Source organism: Rhinopithecus bieti, unplaced genomic scaffold (assembly GCF_001698545.2).
Source record: "Rhinopithecus bieti isolate Rb0 unplaced genomic scaffold, ASM169854v2 scaffold_17930, whole genome shotgun sequence".
In the NCBI taxonomy this organism is placed as follows: Eukaryota; Metazoa; Chordata; class Mammalia; order Primates; family Cercopithecidae; genus Rhinopithecus; species Rhinopithecus bieti.
This window is the reverse complement of record NW_016809035.1, coordinates 342,141-360,528: the sequence shown is the minus strand read 5'-3', so window position 1 is coordinate 360,528 and position 18,388 is coordinate 342,141. Positions and strand designations below refer to the sequence as shown.

At 46.7% G+C, this 18,388-nt stretch overlaps 1 pseudogene; it reads left to right on the top strand.

Moving 5' to 3' along the window:
- The first annotated feature begins 889 nt into the window (after window positions 1–889).
- On the top strand, window positions 890–13,804 carry LOC108539500 (elongation factor 1-beta-like; annotated as a pseudogene).
- Window positions 13,805–18,388: the final 4,584 nt, after the last annotated feature.

The following is an 18,388-nucleotide window of genomic DNA, read 5'->3' as shown; positions in this document are numbered from 1 at the left end:
ATTAGCCGGCTGTGGTGGCGGGCACCTGTAGTCCCAGCTACTCAGGAGGCTGAGGCAGGAGAATGGCGTGAACCCGGGAGGCGGAGCTTGCAGTGAGCCGAGAACACGCCACTGCACTCCAGCCTGGCCCATTAGGGAATCATGATACGTTTAAAGCAGATTTTTAAGGCAATAAAACCAGAGATGATAGAAACAGAACAATTTTGAGATGATTAAAAGCCAAACTGCCCAAAATACTAAAAGGTAGCACTTACCAACCATGAGCCTTGAGTCTACTTAACCTCTCTGGGCCTCAGTGTCTGCAGCTGTAAGCAGGTGGGTTAGATGAGTTAACAACCTCAAAAGCCCTCTTCTAATGACTTCTGTTCCCCCATGTGTAAGACAGGTTCTGGGTTGAACCAGATTAGGGATTCCCAATTTGAGCTTCCCTGAGGGTTCTCCCTCCCACCCCACTGCCCACTCCCCACTCCCCACCCCCCATTTAAATCAGAATCTCATTTTTTTAAGTTCTCCCAGATGATTCTAACTGCAGCCAGGGCTGAGATCTGCCAGACCCAATGATGCTTTCCAAGATCCTTCTCCTGTCCCCACTGGAGCTCCTCTCTATGAAACGAGCACATAGGGCAGGATCATCCATCTCTTGGCTTCTCTCATTTCTAGGACTGGAGACTCTCTGAGACTCAGCGTTTCCAACAAGCAGCACTTTGTCAGAAGACCGTGGGCTCTGAGGGAGGCCCTGGTCATGGGGTCACCTGCATTTGTGCGAAACAGCAGGGGTGGGAGATGGGGTTTGAGGCCTGGGCAGACAGGTGCTATGAATAAGAACCAGGCCCTGCGACAGAGCTGCCAAGGCTGGTCTTGGCAAAGAGGAGGCCACTTCTCAACCAGTATGAATGGGCTGACACCTTCTGGCAGCTCCTTGGCCTCCATCAGGCACCTGCGGGCTTCTTGGCAGGTGAGAAGCAGAGAGGAGAATGGGGTTTTTCTAAGACTGTTCCCTGGAACAACATCTCTTGGCATCTGGGGAGATGAGCGGTGGAAAAGACAAGGCACTGCATGTTCATCTGGGTCCATGAGCATCTCAGTGGTGGGGAGGCAGAAAGGGAGCTCGTGTGGAAGGAAGTGCTACTTACCAGCCTTACGTCCGGAGCTTAGCAAATTCCAGACACCGTGAATGAGATTGGCTGATGCTTTGTATCAAATGTAAAGTGGCCTCTTTTTGCATGGCTGGCACTGGAGGCTGATGACCAGGATCCAGAGCTCTCCAGGAGCCTGGCAGGGCCAAGCATGGGGCCTGATTGCAGCTCTTTGGGGGCGGCACAGACAGGGCCGCCTGCTTAGAAGAGGTGTCATTGTCAACCAGGACTAGGAGCCTAGAAGTGATGAAATTCCCCTGTCAGGGACAATCCAGCAGGTTCTGCCACCGCCCACCCCTTCTGAGGCCCAGGTCTTAAGTGCAAAGACCACAGATTCCAAAGCAGACTCTAGAGCATGAGGTCTCAGTTTGGGAGATGCCTTTTGGGTACTAAAATATCAGAAATTCCAGGATAATTCCATTCCAGGTTTATGTGAGCAACAGGAGAGAACACTGTCATAACGATAGTCCCTGAAAACCTGGGGTTAAAATCGAAGTAACATTTGCCATTTATTGATGTCTACTCTGTGCTCCTTGTTTTACAGACTTTATTTTCTGAGATCTTTAAAACAACCAGGTGATGGAGATGCTGTTATTCCCATTTGGCAGTTGAGAAGATGCTGAAGCTCTGGGAAGTGAAGCTGCTTACTCAAGTTGGTAGAGCCAGGATTCAAACTCTGCTCTGATACCCAAACCTGAGCATCTCCCACTAGGCTGTGCTTCCTGTAAATCCAGGAGGCAGCTGGGAGAAAGTGTGGCGTGCACATGGCAGAGGTTGTTATTAAACAAAGACCATGGGGAAGACCCCAGATGCCCCGCCACGTAACCAGCCGTGCAGACGTTCCTGGTGTCTGAGACTTCATGAATGTCATTACTGAAGTTTTCAGGAACGTTTTGAAAAGTGAGCAATAAAATAACTGGATTGAAGCTGGGCACGGTGGCTCATGCCTGTAATCCCAGCACTTTGGGAGGCTGAGGCAGGCAAATCACTTGAGGCCAGGAGTTTGAGAACAGCCTGGGCAACATGGTGAAATCCCATCTTTACTAAAAATACAAAAATTAGCCAGATGTGGTGGCGCACGCCTGTAATCCCAGCTAGTCCAAAGCTGAAGCAGGAGAATCACTTGAACCCAGGAAGCAGAGGTTGCAGTGAGCCAAGATTGTGCCACTGCCCTCTAGCCTGGGCGACACAGCAAGACTCTACCTCAAAACAAAACAAAAAGAACTGGATTGATTTATTTCTGTCTTAATCAGGGTTCACGTGATTTTAAGAAGCAAAAATCAGCCAGGCATGGTGGCTTGCTCCTGTAATCCCAGTGCTTTGGGAGGCTGAGGTAGGAGGATCACTTGCGGCCAGGAGTTCAAGACCAGCCTGGGCAACATAGTGAGACCCCATCTCTACAAAAAATTTAAAAATTCCCCAGGTATGGTGGTGTGCACCTGTAGTCCCAGCTACTCGGGAGGCTGAGCAGGAGGATCACTTGAGCCCAGGAGTACGAGGCTGCAGTGAGCCGAGATCACACCATTGCACTCTAGCCTGGCAACAGAGTAAGGCACTATCTCGAAAAAAAAGAAAGAAAGGAAAAAAGAAGCAAAAATCTATTCTTCCTATTTAATCAAAAAAGGTCAATGTATGGGAAAGATATGGGGGTGTCCCATGGCCTCCAAGGACAGGAAATGAAGTCAAACTCAAGAAGGGACCAGAACCAGCAACTGCCTGAGCCCCTCCCCCAGCCTGCATTTAGTAGATGGATGCCCAGGTTTCATGGGGCGACTCTCCAATTCGCTGTTGACTAGGGGGTTTGTGAAATTTCCTACTGGGAGAGAATGGGATTCCTTGATCTGGCAGTATGGAATCTTAACCGACAATAAGGAAAGTGATGTTTCTGAAACAGAGCTACAAAGTGAATGGCCCACAGCTTCTGGAGCCAAAACAGACTTAGGTTTGCAGGCAGACTCTGAGACCCCTAGCTAAGTTATCCTGGGAAAGCTTTGTTGCTCTGAGACTTAGTTTCCCTGATTGGAAAATGAGGATCATAAATCCTGCACTGGATGTGTTAAAGCAGTATAGAGCCTGGTACTCAGTAAATGTCCAGTGTAACTTCCCCCCCATCACTTCCTGAGATGGAGGTGGCATCTGATAGAGAACCCCTCTGAGGTTATCATCCTGCAGGAGTTCTCAGTGTGTGACACTGAGAACAGGGGAAATGGGAGGATTCCAACTATCTCTTGCAATGGTGACATAAACTACTCTTTAAAAAAAAAAAGTTCTGACAAGTTTTATTAAATAAAAATTTTGTATGATTTACTTTTCACCAGTCTTCTCTGGCATGCTTCTAATGAACTCAGAATCACCGGGATCAATGATAGACAATGTACAGACTCTAGTATTTTCTGCATGCTGTGCCTAATTCAATATACTTGCCACTGTAGTGGCAATAAGACTGGACACCAGTTTTGGCCAACAGGGCCTAGTACTCTATCTTGGATTTCCTCAAAGCTGGGCAGTTGTTAGCGAGGATGATCAATTTCGCTTTGCCTTGTCTGATCATCTTCAGGGACAGCTTATAACCCAGCATGTACTTCCCACTTTTCATAAGGAGCTGAAGTCCACAGTTGATTCACCCTAACAACTTTCTCCAACTTCTTAACGGCCACCATATTCCTGCCCTTGGGTCTGGGATGGCCTCCAACCAGGATCAGCCACCAAGATTTCTAGGGTGTGAGAAAGGAAGCATTAGCTACTCTTTGGGTATTAACACTTGACCGGAATAGAAATCTATACAATCTTGTCTTCATAAGAATGGTTTTCTTCCCCTGCTTGAAGTCCCAGAGACACTGACTAGGCTTTGGGGAAAAGTAAGAAGAAAATGCCCACCATAGAATTTTCATAGATAGAGCTATAGGAGGAAAAAAGGAAAGGGGTGGGTTTGTGTATTGCTTTAATTAGCAAAACCAGGAAGTAACACAAACCACAAATGTGACCTGCATTTAAAAATCATTTTCTCAGTTGGGCACTGCGACTCACATCTGTAATCTTAGCACTTTAGGAGGCCCAGGTGGGAGGACTGCTTGATACCAGGGGTTTGAAGACCAGCCTGGACAACACAGTGAGACCCCCATCTCCACAAAAAAATAAATAATTATTCAGGTATGGTGATGCAGGGCTGTAGTCTTAGCTACTTTGGGAGGCTGAGGCAGGAGGATTGCTTGAGCCTAGGAGTTCAAGGCTGCAATGAGCTATGATCATACCGCTGTACTCCAGCATGGGTGACAGTGAGACTCTGTCTCCAAAAATTGTTTTTAAAAATTATTATCTTCTGATGGCTTTCTTGTTTTAGATGGAGTCTTGCTCTGTCGCTGAGGCTGGAGTGCAGTGGCGCAATCTCGGCTCGCTGCAACCTCTGCCTTCTGGGTTCAAGTGATTCTCCTGCCTCAGCCTCCCGAGCAGCTGGGACTACAGGCACATGCCATCATGCCCCACTAATTGTCTGTATTTTTAGTAGAGACGAGGTTTCACCATGTTAGCCAGGATGCTCTCGATCTCCTGACCTCGTGATCCACCCACCTTGGCCTCCCAAAGTGCTGGGATTACAGGCGTGAGCCACCGCGCCCAGCTCTGACGACTCTCTTATGTATCATTTTGTGATGCTCAAAGTGTCCCCAAGAATAGGGCTTATTTATTGCCATGCAGAGAGAGGAATTCAGACGTCCTAAAATCCTGGCTCAGTTTCCAGAGTCTCCACTGAGCCCATCTCTTGGGAGACAGAGAGACAATATTCTTTCAAAACGAATGAGACAGCATGCCAGTTCTGCCCCCCTTCCCTGGCTCCCTCCATGAGTGGGTCAGCCTGGGCTTTCCAAGCAGCTCCCTTTTCACTCTCAGCCATTAGGAAGGGCCTGATTCCAGGCGGGAAGTCGAACTCCACAGCTCTCTGCCCATGCATACTACAGAAGCCATCAGGAGCATTAGGGTCTGGCCCAAGAGCTGCCACCAAGGACTCTGATTTCTGTTCCACCTGAGATTGGGTCTGGATACCTCAGTGTCCAAAACTGGAGACCTCTGGAAAACAGATGAAGGAGGGAGAGGGGACAGGAATAAGAACCTGCACGCACCGGTGTAGTGCCATGACAGAATCATGGCTCACTGCAGCTTTGACCTCCCAGGCTCAAACGAGCCTCCCACCTCAGCCTCCCAAAGTGTTGGGATTGCAGCCCTGAGCCATGGTGCCTGGCCAATTTTTTTCTTTTAACAGTTCCTAACCTTTTCTGGGCCACAGATCACTCTAGGATCTTTTTTTTTTTTTTTTTTAGACGAAGTCTCACTCTGTCGCCCAGGCTGGAGTGCAATGGCTGGATCTCAGCTCACTGCAAGCTCCGCTTCCTGGGTTTACTCCATTTTCCTGCTTCAGCCTCCCGAGTAGCTGGGACTACAGGCGCCTGCCACCATGCCCGGTTAGTTTTTTGCATTTTTTTTAGTAGAGACAGGGTTTCACCGTGTTAGCCAGGATGGTCTCGATCTCCTGACCTCGTGATCCACCCGTCTCGGCCTCCCAAAGTGCTGGGATTACAGGCTTGAGCCACCGCACCCGGCCCACTCTAGGATCTTAAGAGGATTCCTAGGAAGCATGCCCCAGGAAAAGGCACACATGCACACAATCTGACAGGCAGCATCAGGATGATTCCTGTAATCCCAGCACTTTGGGAGTCCGAGGCAGGAGGATTGCTTGAACCCAGGATTTCGAGACCAGCCTGGACAACATAGTGAAACCCTGACCATACAAAAAAATACAAAAAATAGTCAGGCGTGGTGACACGCGCCTATGGTCCCAGCTACTTGGGAGGCTGAGATGGAAGGTTGCAGTGAGCTGTGATCATGCCACTGCACTATAGTCTGGGCGAAAGAAAAAAAGAAGAAAGAGAGGAAGGAAGGAAGGAAGGAAGGAGGGAGGGAGGGAGGGAGGGAGGGAAAGAGAAAGAGGGAAGGAGGAAGGGAGGGAGGAAGGGAGAGAAATAGAGAGAGAGAGAGGGAGGGAGGAAGAGAGGGAGGAAGGAAAGAGGAAGGGAAGGAAGGAAGTAAGGAAGCAAGGAAGGAAAGAAGGAAGGAAGGGGAAGATGGGGAAGAACAGGAAAGAAGGAGAAAGAAAGGGAAAGAAAAAGAGGAGGAAAGGAAGAGGTGAAATGTACAAACTGGCATAGTTTAACAGAGCAAAGAAGGATTTGTGAATTGGGTAGCCCCTCAATGAGAGGGTCCAGCTAGTCGTGTGGTATAAGAAGATTTACGGACAGAAAAAGGAAAATGACCGGCAGAAGGCAGAATGGAGGTACAGAGACAGCCCACGTGGTTACGACAGCATTCACCTGATTTAAACTTGATTTGAACAGTTGGCCACCTGTGATTGGCAGAAATTCAGTGACTGGCACAAGAGGAGGTTACAGTCTGTTCACACATCCTGTTAGGTTACAGTTCACTAGGTAGGAGAAGCCTTTAGGCCGAACTTAAAATATGTAAGGAGGCAGCTTTAGGCTAAACTTAATTTAACAGAACCATCACTAGAACCCACTCAACTGCCTTAAAGGAGATGACAAAAAAGAAAAAAAGGAAAAAAAAGAATGCTACTACCGCTGGGTGTCCTGGAAAGTTCAGCGCTGCAATTACTCGCTTCAGAGCCACACGGTCTTTGCTCCCTGTCCCACTCTGTCTGTACTACAACCCTGTCTGGGCCACCTCAGCTGAGGCTGGGGTGGATGGGCACAGATATTACCAAGAAGGTTCTGAGAGTGGGTGTGAGGGGACAGCTCTCAGGGAGACAGGTGTAGGCCAGGCAGATACCCAACACAGTGTCTGCTGCAGCTAGGAGTAGGAGGAGCACTAGACGAAGAAAAAGTCCAGAAGCCTGGGATTGGAGGAGGTTTCCTTCCCTGGAGGCCCTCTGAGCTGGGGTTTTCCCAGTAGATTCCCAGGCCTCTTTCTCAGGTCATTCCAGTTCGTTAAAGAGTCAAATGAAGGTCCGGAAGGCCAGGGTGGCTGTTCCAGAGCCCACAAACGCTTAGGCTGGTTCCCACGTGCTCATTCCCCAGACCCCCAGCTCCAGGGGCTCATTGGCATATGCCTTCCTTCCGCGGCGGCTCCTTTTCCTCTTTGTGCCCCCTCACTGGGGGCTGGAGGGCTGGGTTCTGATTCAGGTAGGGGAAGAGGCATGTTGAAACATTTGCAGGCAAGACAGACATACAACATTGTAGGGAGAGCAGACAATTCAGTGAGTCTATCCCTGGCCCTCTGCTGGTGAGATATGTGATCTTGGAGGAGCCTCAGTTTTCTCTTCTGTAAATTAGGGGCAGTAATTCTTTTCTTAGCGAACGCTCCCTCCTGGCCGGGAGCGGTGGCTTACTCCTGTAATCCCAGCACTTTGGGAGGTCGAGGCAGGTGGATCACCTGAGGTCAGGAGTTTAAGACCAGCCTGACCAACATAGTGAAACCCCGTCTGTATCAAAAGTACAAAAAAATTAGCCGAGTGTGGTGGCATGTGCCTGTAATCCCAGCTACTCAGGAGGCTGAGGCCGGAGAATTGCTTGAACCGGGAAGCGGAAGTTGCAGTGAGCCGAGATCGCGCCATTGTACTCCAGCCTGGGCAACAGAGTGGGAAACTCACGTCTCAAAAAAAAAAAAAAAAAAAAAAAAAAAAAAAAAAAAGAATTTCTCCTTCCTGTCACCCACCTTGCTAATTTTTGCTCTATTCTAAAGCTCATTCAAGCATCAGCTCCTCTAGGAAAGCATCCTTGTCACTCTTTGCTCGCCTTCCAAAGCCAGGTTAGGCGCCATCTGTCCCTTTTTCCCCAGAGCATCTCATGCTTATCGCTAATCCGAGCAGCCCAATCAGGCCGGGTTGTGACAGCAGGATCGCTGGTGTGTTTCTGCCACATGACTGGAAGGAAATACAACAAATAGAACAGGAGTTGAGAAATAACCTCACTGTTGCGCAGAGATTGTGGAGGTTGTTTCTGCAGCATGTCCTAGCCTATTCTGATTGATGCATCCTTAGCATTTCTTGCGTGGAAGTGAAGAGTCTCAATCTATCTCCTCAGGTTGTTAGCAGAATGAAATGATAATGCCTCTAACGCTAGCACGGTTAGTAGTTCTTCATAAATTTTAAAGATGATATGACCAACATTGGCAGGAAACCAAATGTCGTCATTAATAGCATGGACGCTGGAACCTGGTTACCTAGGTTCGAACCCCTGCTCTGCCATTAATCCGTCAGTGTAGGAATAAAAACAGAATCCAGCTAAAAGGGTTTGTATGAAGATTAAATGAGATAACATATGTGAAGTGCTGGTGCGTGGAATTCATGGGTGTGTCTGTGTGGTTGGGGATGGTGGGTGGTGGTGGAAGCTGGCGCTGATAAGTAAGCAGAGGCAGCGTATGCCCTTGGATTACAGAGATGGAGGCAGATCCAGGCTTGGGCGGCCCTGATGCTTCTGTAGTGCTTGGTTCTGTAACAAAAGAATACAAAACTACGAATGCCGAGTTAAACATGAAAGTGAATGCTTACATGCACATTTTATGAAGTTGTCCAGTACCATGAACATCACAAGGTTTTTCTGAAAAAAACCTAGTATTTTTTATTAATGATTTGAAATCCTCTATTATAATCATTTTCCTACTATATTTGACTGCATAATCGTTAATCACCTTGCTATGGTCTAAATGTTCGTGTCCTCTCTACGTTTTTATGTTGGAACCTAATTTCCAAGGTAATAGGATTAAGAGATGGGGTTTTGGGAAGTGATTCAATCACAATACCCACCCTCATGAATGGGACTCGTGCCCTCATAAAAGTGGCTTGAGGGAGCTCATTTGTCCCTGCCGCCACGTAAGGACTCAGCAGGAAAGTGCCATCTTTTAATCAGAGAGCAGGCCCTCACCACACACTGAGTTTGCTGGCTCCTTGGTCTCGAACTTCCCAGCCTCCAAAACTGTGTGCAATACATTTCTATTGTTTAAAAAATACCCAGCCTAAGGTATTCTGTTAAAGTAACCCAAATGGACCAAGACACGTCTTTGTATAAACAAGGATTTTGTTACATTTTCCATAGAGAAAACAGAAAGATAATCAGCCTCTCTCTTCTAGTGTGGTTGATCATAAATGTGTTTTTATATGGAGGCCAGGTATGGTGGCTCATGCCTGTAATCCCAGCACTTTGGGATGCCAAGGCGGGTGGATCACCTGAGGTCAGGAGTTCAAGACCAGCCTGGTCAACATGGCGAAACCCCGTCTCTACTAAAATACAAAATTAGCCAGGTGTGGTGGCGGATGCCTGTAATCCCAGCTACTTGGGAGGCTGAGACAGGAGAATCACTTGAACCTGGGAGGCAGAGGCTGCGGTGAGCCAACATGACACCACTGCACTCCAACCTGAGCGACAGAGACTGTGTCTCAAATAATAATAATAATACATAAAATAAAACAGAATTTGTTTTATATGGAGAGTTTGGAATTCTTTGTTTCAACTCCGTAACAAATGTCACTTATAAGCGATACAAGTTTTTTTAGGATGGTTGTCAAATTTGAGGAAATATCAAGCTCCTATCGTGAATGAACTGTAATCTTTCAGGGCAGTTAAAGTTTTCTCGCACAGTGAATGCCTAATGCACAGTGACTCATTGAATTGGTAACACCTATAACCAGTATGTCTTCCGTGTCTTCCCCGTAGCGTGGGTCAGGCGTTTGATATTATCTTCAGAGTTGTTAGTATTCCTTAGCAAATCAGTAAGCAAGTTTAAATCTATTCCACGTGGGTCCCTGTACTTCACTCTTATCATTAGATTACCAAGCAATCCAAAAGCCTGACCATTGTTGTTATTTAAAATGTGTCTCTCATTCTCAGTTCATTATGTTTTAGTATTATCTGAAATTGATTTTGTTATGCTTCTCAGCGTCAGAATAATTTTCTTTGGTTTTATTGCTCATCTTTGTTTCTTTTTGTTTCATGTACCATTTTTTTACTATGTTAATTTTCCAGAGGATTTCAAAATATATTTGAAGATGCAAAAATAAAAGATACCCTTCATGTGTATCCGCATCAGGAGGCTGCAAATTTCTCACCTGTTTTACTAAAAAGTCCCCAAAACATCTTTCCAAAGTGTGATTAAAACGGAGCATTTCCAACTCAATCTCCTCTTAGCAAGACCCCAAAATGCCCTGAGCCAGGACATTGCCACTGATGGAAGAGAAATTCGATAAAGGGAAGTTAGAATGAAAAGAAACAGTGATCTTAACAGATGGCCACAAAATGTCTTAATTTTCAAACTTTACAAAACATATGATCATGTCAACCTTTTGCCAGGGTCTCTACCAGGGCTTAAAAGGTCCTGCAAGCTTAATCATTGAGTTAGGCACTGAACTGTGACCTGAGAATTCTTAGAGATTCATTTGTACTATGTACGAAGTTACTAACTTCTATTGCTGTTATGAAAATCAATCAGACCTGGTTTTTCCCTTCAAGTACCTTTCAGGGAACACGAGGTATACATAGAAAGTATTTAAAAATAGCTTATTGGCAACTATTTTCTGTTATGTATGTATATTTATAAAAAACTACTAGGAGGTAATTTTAGAGTCATACACAGCTGTAAGAAATAAAACAAATGAAACACCGTGCATGGTTATATTACATTATCACCATCAGGAAATTAACATCGATACAACCCGCCAAATTTATACAGATGTCACCAGTTTTACATACACTTGTGAGTGTATATTTTGTGCGATTTTATCACATATCCATGAGTTGCTTTATTAAAGTATCTTTTAATGCTTAATTTTAAAAAAAAAACCCTTCAGAATAATAAGTGTTTGGAATATAACTGAATAAAGATGCGTATAATCTTGCATTTAAGATTTGGATTTTATTCTGAAGGCGGGAAAGGGCCACTACAATGGTTGAATGTACATTTTCTGAAAGCTCAATGTGGACATGGTGGAGGATGGTCTGGCTGGAGCAGGCTACCTATCGGACAGGGTCTTAGACTCTCAGGGTTGCTCTGGGTAGAGTGCTGCGGGGAGACTCCTTGCCCAGCAGCCCCTCACTCAGACCCCTCCTACTCCCCGGGCCCCGCCCATCCCCGCGCCGGGCCCAGCTGCTCCTCGCTGGGGCCCCGCCCTCCCCAGTTCCCTGAACACAAACCTCGCTGAACCTTTCCTGAGCGCGGAGTCCTGAGAACCCAGCGGTGAACAAAACGCTGACAGCCCAGTCAGGGAGACAGACAGTAAACACATGCCCCCAAATATATAATCATGTAATTACAGGCTGTGGGAAGCGTTGTGAAAGGAAAACACACCGGACGATGTGGGTCTCCAGGGGTCCAGGGCGGACTTCCCCTGGGGAAGCTTCCCAGGCACATCTGGACCCGAGTCCTGGCGCTGCCACTCGCGAGGCGGGTGTCCTGAGCAGGCTGGGTGGCCATGGGCTCTCGGATCCAAGTGGCTCGACTGTCGAGCCTGGTGTAAAATGGCACTCCCAAAACGTAGTCTAAAAAGGTTAGAGCTTTAGCAGCTTCTTGGAATGCATATTTATTTTGGTTTGTACTGCTCCATTCTATGCCCACTCCTTGGGGGAATTTTTTTGATCTCTTCAGAAGGTAGACTGGATTAGAATCCCGTCCGTGTGATCCAAAAGTGCCCTGTGCCTTATTACAAAGCTCAGCTTGCAAGGTCTTGGGGTTTCCTGTGGGCCTTTCTCAGCAGCTCCAGGCCCCTTGGATCCCGGGCTGTGCGTTCGTCCTCTCTCTCTCTCAGACTCAGCAGCAGCAACAGCACTGTCATCGTCGGCACCATAACCAACTCCTATGCAGTGTTTTTAGGGTGCTGGGCATTGAGCTAAGCTCTACGTTATTCATTCATTTTAATCCTCATACTCTGGCTCCTGGCAGGCACTTTATAAAACGTGTTGGTTAATAAATTAGACACAATGGAAGGAAAAAATCACTGATTTATTTTTTCTAGGCACTCTTAGCTTCACAGAGGAGGTGACTTTGAAATGAATTTTGAAAGCGGAGTTCACCAAGCAGAGACGTTGGGATTCATCACTGGAGAGGAGCTGGGGCAGGTATAACAGGTGCATCAGATGTTCCAGGAATGGTGCTTAGGGAAGTGTGGCTGGATGTTAGGTATGGGCGTGAGGATGTGGAGGAAGAAATATTGAAACAACACCGACCTGGATATATATAGCTTAAGCTCTACAGATGGTTATCTTAATTTTGTGAATACGTGCAACATACTTTATGGGGATTTCCAGAAACACTTTGGGGATTGTTGGAACTCAGGTCCTGCTGTAGCAAGTGGGAGCAACAGTCAGTCAAAGACAGGTTCTGGGTCTACAGATGAAACAAGGTTACTTATTTTTCTGCTGGGGAGTGGAAGCTTGGGTGATAAATTGTTAGAGGAATAAAAAAATTCCTCTCTCAGCACAGGGCACGCACAACTTGCACTCTGTCTTTCTGCTGCTCCCAGCTCTTGGATACAGTGGACGATGCCATGGGTTTTGGAGACCTGAAAAGAGTCTTCAGGAGGTCTGTTGGGAAGGTTTCTTACTCCAGGTGCTCAACGATTACCTGGCAGACAAGAGCTACATCAAGGGGTATGTGCCATCACAAGCACATGTGGCAATATTTGAAGCAGTGTCCAGCCCACCACCTGCTGACTTGTGTCATGCCCTACATTGTTATAATCAGATCAAGTCTTATGAAAAGGAAAAGGCCAGACTGCCAGGAGTGAAGAAAGCTGTGGGCAGGTATGGTCCTGCTAATGTGGAAGACACTACAGGAAGTGGAGCTACAGATAGTAAAGATGATGATGAAATTGATCTCCTTGGATCTGATGAGGAGGAAAGTAAAGAAGCAAAGAGGCTAAGGTAAGAACGCCTTGCACAATATGAATCAAAGAAAGCCAAAAAACCTTCACTTAAGGCTAGGCACGGTGGCTCACGCCTGTAAATCCCAGCACTTTGGGAGGCCAAGGCGGGTGGGTCATTTGAGGTCAGGAGTTCGAGACCAGCCTGACCAACATGGTGAAACCCCACTCTTTACTAAAAATACAAAAATTAGCCAGGCGTGGTGGTGGGTACCTGTAATCCCAGCTACTCAAGAGGCTGAGGCAGGAGAACCGCTTGAACCCAGGAGGCAGAGGTTGCAGTGAGCGGAGATCATGCCACTGCACTCCAGCCTGGGCGACAAAGTGAGACTCCATCTCAAAACAAAACAAAACAAAACAAAACCAAAAAAAAAAAAAAAAAAAAAAAAAAAGTAAAATAAGATCAATAGAAGAAAAAATACATGATAAGTGCAAAAATTAGAGAGGATCGTCAAACCTAAAAGAAACAAAAAAACCCCTGCACTTGTTGCCAAGTCCTCCATCTTACTAGATGTGAACCCTTGGGATGATGAGACAGATATGGCGAAATTAAAGGAATGCGTCAGAAGCATTCAAGCAGATGGCTTAGTCTGGGGCTCATCTAAACTGGTTCCAGTGGGGATACAGATTTAAGAGGCTTCAAATACCGTATGTGGTTGAAGAAGATAAAGTTGGAGCAGATATGCTGGAGGAGCAGATCGCTGCTTTTGAGGATTATGTATAGCCCATGGATGTGGCTCCTTTCAACAAGGTCTAAAATCCATCCTGGATCATTGCACTTAAATAAAACTTGAAAGATTAAAAAAAAAGTAGAGTTAGACAAGCTGGAAATCTAATCTAGTTTTAGTCACTTATGCTGATTGGGTGACTTTGGGCAAATTCATTGAAGTCTCTGTAAAATGGGGATAATGCTAAAATCTACCTCATAAGGCCATGTATTTAACAAGACGGCAGAGCAATTGAGTGTTTTAAAAACACACTACGTATTTGTTTGTTGTTTTAATCACAACAGTATAGTCAGTCTTGTCTAATTCTTGCTAACATGTGGTAACCATTCTGTAACCTATGTTTCTTAAGTGACACCAACTTTAAATGCAGTCTTGATAACAGTTTTGGAACATTACACTCTAGATTTGTTCCCACCACCTGTGGCAGAACCCCTCCCCTCCATTTCTCTCCAATTCCTCTGATTCATGGCCTTCCCTGAGACCTAGAGCCTTGCTTCTCAAGGTGTGGTCTGCAGACCAGCATCACTGCCTTCACCTGTGATTGGTTAGAAGCGCAGACTCTTGGCCGGGTGTGGTGGCTCGCACCTGTAATCCCAGCATTTTGGGAGTTTGAGGCAGGCGGATCACCTGAGGTTGGGGGTTCGAGATCAGCCTGACCAACATGGAGAAACTCCATCTCTACTAAAATACAAAATTAGCCAGGCATGGTGGCACATACCTGTAATCCCAGCTGCTCGGGAAGGCTGAGGCAGGAGAATCACTTGAACCCGGGAGGTGGAGGTTGCGGTGAGCCAAGATCACGCCATTGTACTCCAGCCTGGGCAAAAAAGAGTGAAACTCCATCTCAATAATAATAATAACAATAATAATAATAACAGTATTTATTGATTGCTTACCATGTGCCTGGTGTTATGCTAAGCACTTAATACACATTGTCTCATTTTGGGGTACATTTCATTTTTTTTAATTTTAGCCATTCCAACAGGTACATAGTCAGAGTCATGTATTTCTCAAACCTCTTTAGTGGATGCCATTGGTTCAGTGGTTACTATTGGTTGCCTACCCAAAATTTGTTTCTACAACTTTCTTTCCAGCAGATTCCTATTTTCTCATGTCTCCACTCCTCACCATGGGCTTTGGGGAGGGCTGACCTGAGCCCTGATTCCATGTAAAGGCTTTTATTAACTAAGGGTAATCCCACTCCCCTTGATAATTGGTTCAGGAACGGGCAGATGACCCAATTCTGTCCAAAGAGTCTTCAGGAGGTCTGTTGGGAAGGTTTCTTACTCTTAAGAGGGAGTTGCAGGGAAAGGTGATCTTCTTGGCTGTTGTCATGTCTGGGTGTTATGCTTGGAACTTCTGCCATTTGGCTACTAGTTTCAGGGTGAAGTTCTCTCTGGAGTGAAGGAGCAGAGCGATGCTTCTTTACCAGCGTGAAGCCGCTAGACCAACCCTCTGGGCTTCTAGGTGTTGTGAGATTCGCTTCTTATGTAAGCCAGACTGAGTGAGGTTTCTGCTCCTTGCTTTTTTTTTTTTTTTTTAAGGTGGAGTCTCACTCTGTCACCCAGGCTGGAGTGACAAGTGGCGAGATCTCGGCTCACTGTAACCTCTGCCTCCTGAGTCCAAGGGATTCTCCTGCCTCAGCCTCCTGAGTAGCTGGGACTACAGGTGCCCGCCACCACGCCCGGTTAATTTTTGTATTTTTAGTAGAGATGGGGTTTCACCATGTTGGCCAGGATGGTCTCAATCTCTTGACCTCATGATCCACCTGCCTCAGCCTCCCAAAGTGCTGGGATTACAGGCATGAGCCACCGCACCCGGCCGCTCTTTGCTTTCTAACAGATATAATTTGCTTTAGAATTGGTGCTCAGCAACCTCTGTGGGACGTGCTGGTCCCCAGAAGACACAGCTACTTCTTCCTGGAGGCTTTCCCTATGGGGTTCTCATAAAGGAAAGCTTCTCTCTCCATTTGCCAAGGCTAATGGAATGGAAAAGGAAGGAAGGGGTTCTCCTGGAGATAAAACACTGCCTTTTCTGTTTGTTATCCGTGTGACCCTCGGCAAGCACTTTCCCTCCTTGAGACTTCGTTTACTTATGTGCAGATTGTGGGGCCAAGGATCTCAACTTGCTTCCCAGGGTGTTGGTGAGATTCCAGGGAGACGCTGGAAGGGCAAGTTTTCATCACCAATCAAGGGCCTGCAAATCCAGGGCTGACACTGCTCGTGGACGTGCTTACCCCACAAAGTTGGTCAGTGCCAGAGCTGGGGCTGGATCTAAGTCTCCTGAGCCCCAGAGCAATGTTTTTTCTATCATAACCTGACTCAGCCTCTGTCCTAAGGGGTCATCTATCTTCTGCCTTTTTCTTCCTCAAATGCAAGGCATGAGCATGCCCTGAAGTATAACTGTGTCAGAGTTTCCTGGGGCATTTCTTTCAAATCGACCATTTCCACCCCCAACTTGGCGGATCTCATCAGGGCCCAGCTTGGCCGAGCCTGGTGTTGTAATGCATTGGCCGGGATGGGCCTTTGTTGCCTCTTTGGGCTGCAGCCCCCCTCCCACCCCCACCCCTGTCGGCTATAGCCACTTTTGCTCATTTCTCTTGGGAGCTGCCTAGCTGCAGAGAAAGGCCTTTGGAACCCTTCTCTTTTCAGCCATCCTTTATTGAATTTCACCTCCATTTTTTTTCCTTTCCAAATAGGAACATCATTTATCCAGGACTTTAAGTTGCAGAGGTCTTCAAGAGCTTTCTCTTTCCCAGCTGCATTTGTTGACACACAGTCAATCTGTTTCTTGCCTTCACTCCCCTTCCCCCCACCCCACCCCCACGCAGGCCATAAAGTGCCTACAGCTGTGCCCTTTATTACCCTTCCCTTTCTATGCCCATGAGGGGGATGAGCTGAAATATAGCATAGCCATTACTGCTAACAAAAAGGGACAATTTTAAAGCATTTCTGCTTTTCATAAGGGAAGCTGATGGCACAAAAAGAAAATACATCATTTTATTGTAAATGTTTTTAAAATATGGGTCACTTGGCCATAAGCAGCCTCCAAAGTCGGACAAGTTTAAGGCGAAAGCAGTCACATAGATGGCAGTTTTTTCCCCTTGCCTTTTAAATTATGCTAATTGACACCAAGAAAAACAGGGAGGCGGTAGCTCCTACCAACCCACACACTCCGTCTCCAACGCCCTCCTCTCTCTACAGTGAAGAGCATGGGAAATAAGTTTGCCAGGCCAAGAATGGTGCCCCATACTAAGAAGCCCTTTTACTTTTACCTCTGTTTCAGCAAGTATTAAGACTAAGTGGCTTGTGGTCCGGTCTTTCAGGATGGGATGGTTTTCCCAACCCTGGTGGAAAGGAAACCCTCATGTTTGCTGAAAAACTTCCAAATGATGAAGGCTGCCTGACAGTTCCCTGATGTGTGTCTGGATTGGCTGGGTCTGGCCAGGAGCGGAGGGTCTGGGTGGAACAGATATGCTGGTAGGGTAGGCAAGGGAAGTGGTTGCTCTTCCAAAGGGGACACTCTGTCAGTGATTTTGAAGATAAATGGATGTGATGGTTGTTGGGACTATGGTGAGAGATTAGAGGTAGCAGAAAGAAACATACCATATTCAGATTGATGGTCAAAGGGTGTCCCCTTGCCACCCACTCCTGCACAGCCCCCACCCCCGTGTTACCGCCTCTTACAGTGTGAACCAGGCTCCGCCTCTGGGAAAGGAAGTAGGGCTTGAGAAGAGGATTTGAGCCACAGGAAACAGGACCAAGTTTCTAATGCAACTGGAATGAGGCGGGCTGGATTATCCACTCCTGAGAACCAGCTGTCTACAGGATACAAAGGATTGAGACGTGGAATCCAAAGAGCTGGACTCAAGTCCTGGCTTTCCAGTGCACTAGCTCTGTGAACACAACCTCTCTGAGCCACCGGACCCCAGTCTGAAATGAGGATGACAGTGGAGAAACTTCCGCCACACAGCACTGCTATGGGCAGTCAATGAGCTCATGTGCGGGATGTGAATCTGGCAGGTGTTCAATGGTCAAGGAAAATATTTGATGAAACTGATTCTGAACCAGGAGGTGGAGCCCCAGGATATGCTATCTGGGCTATATGGATGGCTAGACAGATTTCCAAGACATTCAGATTCAAAACTAGAAATGGTATCAAGGGATGCTTAGAAAGTGTCCCTAGATGGAGATGCATGAAGAAGAGGCATATTGGATCAGGGTGCTGAGTCCTTTGGTGGGTAGAGGGCATGGTTTAGAATCTGCCAATCTGCTTTTGATTCTAAATCTACTGCTATGTAGTTAAGTGACCTAAGCTTCTCAGCCACCACTTCCCATCAGTACATTAGGAATAAAAGCAGTGGAATGACATAAGGTTGTTGTGAGGACTAAAATGAAATTAATCATACAACGCCCTTAGTGCATCAACTGTCAGAGTAACTTACTGCATTTTGTTATTCTTATTATTCCTGAGAACTTGCAGGTGAGAAATGGAGACTGGTTGATGATGGCTTCTGTCCCTTCCCATCCTTTCTCCTCCCCTCCCCTCCCCTCCTCTTCCTCCCCTCTCCTCCTCTTCTTCTCCTCCCCTCCCCTCCTCTTCCTGCCCTCCCC